This window comes from Cynoglossus semilaevis, chromosome 8, assembly GCF_000523025.1.
Source record: "Cynoglossus semilaevis isolate Cse_v1.0 chromosome 8, Cse_v1.0, whole genome shotgun sequence".
NCBI classification, from domain to species: domain Eukaryota; kingdom Metazoa; phylum Chordata; class Actinopteri; order Pleuronectiformes; family Cynoglossidae; genus Cynoglossus; species Cynoglossus semilaevis.
Window position 1 is genome coordinate 10,607,639 of NC_024314.1, and position 4,428 is coordinate 10,612,066.

A 4,428-nucleotide genomic window follows, 5' to 3' on the forward strand; every position below is an offset into this window, starting at 1 on the left:
GTGCATCACCCTTCTTATGAATTGGCACCAGAACACTTTTTCTCCACTCATCAGGCATCTTGCCAGTCTCTAAAATTCTGTTAAACAAACCAGTCAGGAAATTTACTGCCACTTCTCCTAAACACTTCCATACTTCCACTGGTATGTCATCAGGACCAACTGACTTTCCACTCTTCATCCTCTTCAGGGCTTTTCTAACTTCATCCTTTCTAACCTGATCTACCTTCTTCCTACTAGTCTCTGGCTCCTCGTTTCTACTTTCCCTTTCATTTTCCTCATTTAACAACTCCTCAAAGTATTCCTTCCATCTTCTCAGCACACTTTCCTCACTTGTGATCACATTCCCCTCTCTGTCCTTAATCAACCTCACCTGCTGCACATCCTTCCGTGCTTGATTTCTCTGTCTAGCCAATTTATACAACTCCTTTTCTCCTTCCTTTGTTTCCAAACTCTCATACAACTCCTCATATGCCTTTTGTTTGGCCTTGGCCACTTCCCTCTTCACCTCCCTTGTCCTCTCTTTGTACTCCAGTCTGTTCTCTTCTGTTCTGTCACTGTCCCATCTCTTCTTCGCTAATCTCTTTCTCTGCACACTCTCCTGGATCTCCTCATTCCACCACCAGGTCTCTTTGTCCTCCTTTCTCTGCCCAGAGGACATACCTAGCACCTTCCTACCTGTCTCCCTCATCACTGCAGCTGTAGTCTCCCAATCATCTGGGAATATCTCAACACTACCCAGAACTGCCCTTACTTCCTTCCTGAAGTCTTCACAACATGTCTCTTTCCTTAGTTTCCACCACTTGATCTTCTGCTCTGTCTTCACTCTCTTCCTTTTTGTCACCTCCATCGTCATTTTACACACTACCATCCGATGTTGTTTGGCTACACTCTCACCTGCCACCACCTTACAGTCTCTAATCTCCCTCAGATTACATCTTCTACATAGAATATAATCTATCTGTGTGGACCTGCCTCCACTCTTGTAAGTCACCCTATGTTCCTCTTTCTTTTGGAAATATGTGTTTACCACAGCCATTTCCATTCTCTTTGCAAAATCTACCACTGCCTGTCCTTCTACGTTTCTCTCCCTAACACCAAACCTGCCTATCACTTCCTCATCTCCTCTGTTCCCTTCCCCTACATGACCATTTAGGTCTGCTCCAATCACCACTCTCTCTCTCCTGGGGATACTCTCTACCATCCAATCTAGCTCCTTCCAGAACTTCTCCTTTTCTTCCAACTCACAGCCCACCTGTGGGGCATAACCACTAACAACATTAATCATCTCTCCTTCTACTTCTACCTTCACACACATCAACCTGTCTGACTCTCTTTTCACCTCTACCACATTTCTTACATATTCTTCCTTTAGGATCACCCCTACTCCATTTCTCTTCCCATCTGAACCATGATAAAACAGTTTGTAGCCTCCTCCAATGTTTCTAGCCTTACTGCCCTTCCACCTGGTCTCCTGCACACACAAAATATCTACTCTTCTTCTCTCCATCACATCAGCTATTTCTCTACTTTTCCCTGTCATTGTACCTACATTCAAAGTTCCAAACTTCAGACTAACACTTCTATTCTTCATCTTTTCTCTTTTTCTCCTAACCAGTTTTGGTGATTTGCACATTTGATTTGGCTAAAGGTTTTACGCCGGATGCCCTTCCTGACGCAACCCTCACCATTTATCCGGGCTTGGGACCGGCACTATAAAACACTGCTTCGTGTACCCTAGTGGCTGGTTTCAATGACCTCTCATCACATTTCTTCTAATTTAACAATCTGGACAGCTATGCTTTTGTCTGACCCTGGTAATGTTAAGGCTGTTTGTTTCCCCTTCCTGTCTTGTCTGCTGGGTGGAGTTGGTGTCATCACACTCACCTGTGTCTCTAAATAGCCTCACTCATCTTCCAAAAAGGAAAAGAGCAAGAGTAATTTATGTTAACTTCGAAGATATTATGTTTGATAGCTGTCATATGACACAGGCATGTAAAGGTAGAGCTGAACTAATCAGAAACTGTCACGGTGAGCCATCGACATGGCAGGAAGCAGGCAGTGCAGGTATCAGTCTCATGAGCTATCCAGTCCGCTCGGTCCAGTGTTGGTGGGATCATTCAGTCACAGTGAGCCATCGACATGGACTGGGGCAGGTAGTTTATTTAAAAAAATCAAAATTCACAAAAACTCACTTCCAAAGATCAGAACAAAAGCACAGCACTGAGAACAGGAACTGGCTTGACCAGGAACTGACCTGACAACTAACAGATAGAACATCAGAGACCAGCTACCATACAACACAATGATCCCACAAGGCCAGAGTGAGGATGGAGATATATATATAAAGAGCACCAGGTGACACAAGTGAGACTAATTACAGAGACACAGGAGAGTGATATAACACAGATTACCCCACACAGCAGACAGCAGGAACAGGAAACAGACAGACCTGACAGAAACATCTGCAAATATTAGGCAAACCCCTCTGCCTAATAAAAACGCACGTTGAAAATATATTACACATTAATACACATATAACAATTGCAGTATCAGACGGAGTAGCGTGTGAGCTATGTGGACAGAGAAGTGGGAAAAGCTATGAAAAAAACATAAGAAAGCAGAGGTGTTAACAGAACACTGCTATGTCTAGAGGTCTCTATGCAGCTCTATGTCGTTAGCTGTAGTGATGTGTTGTTCACAAGTGATTCATTCAATATGAACGAATCTTTCATATGACTCGTGACTCCCGAGTCATGAAAGATTTGTTCATATTGAACAAATCACTCACAAATCACTTATGAATCACTCACAAATCACTCTCTGCAAATTAATCACTCTCTGCGAATGATTCACTCATTGCAAATGAATCAAGGTAAATGAATCATTAACTTCGAATGAATCACTCTCTGCGATTGTTTTTCTTTCTTAGGTTTTCACATGGTTTAAGTTGCTTTGGCATTTTGTGTATTAGACTTTGTCAGCAAACCATGTTGCCTTCAGTATTTAGTGTTGGAGAACCGCAGCCTTCTTTACAACACCCACAATAGGGCTACAGTGCCACCTGCTGTAAAATAAATAAAATGATTTGTTCAAGATTCGTTGACGATTTATTCATTTTACTCTTTGGAAGTCAAAGAGTCGGTCTTCCCAACACTAGTTAGATGCGTATCGTTTTCAGGTAATTTAATGAAAGTAAAACACAATAAAGGAAGGTAAAACAGTAATTTCGATACAGTTACTAACACCCACATCCATAGACCAGTGCAGGTTGAGTATTTAGCTTAGTATTGAACGTAGGTCATTTGATGATCAGCGATACATTTCTATGAAATTAAAAAAAAAAATTGTATTACTGCTCTATTAATCACTGCTACACAGTTAAATTGTATATAATCAACCACAAAATAAATAAATACAGTGTAAAATAAATTCACTGTTAAGACTGCCTGTATCTATGCAGAGTTATACATTTGATCATGTGGTCAGAACCAAGAAGGACCATTCTAATGGTGGAGCTTACCGTCTCATGGGAGGAAGGCATTGAGGCTGCCAACGAGCGGCGACATGCAAAGTACGCAGACTTGGCAGCAGAACGCAGAGAGGCTGGCTGGAAAACCATCATGCGCCCCGTTGAAGTAGGATGCAGGGGCTTCGTCGGGTCCTCAACTGTACGCCTGCTCTGCGACATGGGATGCACAGGAGCAGTGGGCAGGAAGGCCATGGGGGGAACAGGCAGAAGGGGCAGAGAAGGGTAGCTTTTGGCTGTGGCTCAGGAGGGAAGAGGTGATTCGGGGGCCAAACAAAGCGTGACCCATTCACTGTAACGTAAATTTACAGCAGTAGTAAACACAAAAGGCATAATAATAAACGGTAACTCTAGCGCAAAAAAAGGCCATCAATCTAAGTTAGGAATCTAGCTACAATCAAGTTAACAATCTAGTTACAAACCTAATAGTAATTAATTAACAAGACACACCCTGGGGCATGATCAACCCCAGCTGGGCCTTCCTAGGGGGAGAGTGTCTAGTGATAATGGTTGAAACACTCAATGACCCCAAGGTCCACTACTGAAGATGTGTCTTACAGTAAGATAGTCAATTTATAAAAACAACCAACTAATCAGGAAAAGCCATAGTCCAGTAAGCCACCCCATCCCTTACCTTACCCTTGAGTAAATACTGACGGTGTATAACAGAGTATAACACCGAGTCAGGAGGTTAGAAAAGAAGTGCCTGCAACAGCCTAGCTATAAAAGCAGCACAGATTTCAGACAACAAAATTCAATATGCGTACTTAAACTGTCCCTAAGTTTAAATAGCACTTAACAATACTACAGGTTAACTAACGTGCCCAAATGCCAGCCTTACTGTAGTGGACGTCTGCTCGTATTTAGAGTGTAGTGGAAAGTCCGCACTTCTTGGGTCCTTG

General features: G+C 42.7%; 1 long non-coding RNA gene across 1 annotated transcript in view; it reads right to left on the reverse strand.

The window, feature by feature from the left end:
• The window catches only part of LOC112487364 (uncharacterized), an 11,188-nt gene extending 6,760 nt beyond the window's left edge, over positions 1-4,428 (reverse strand). Inside the window, exons 1-2 of the long non-coding RNA XR_003050408.1 lie at positions 4,368-4,428; positions 3,521-3,818 (exon numbers count right to left, since the gene is read on the reverse strand). This is a non-coding gene — a long non-coding RNA (uncharacterized LOC112487364). The remainder of the gene's footprint in view (positions 1-3,520; positions 3,819-4,367) is intronic.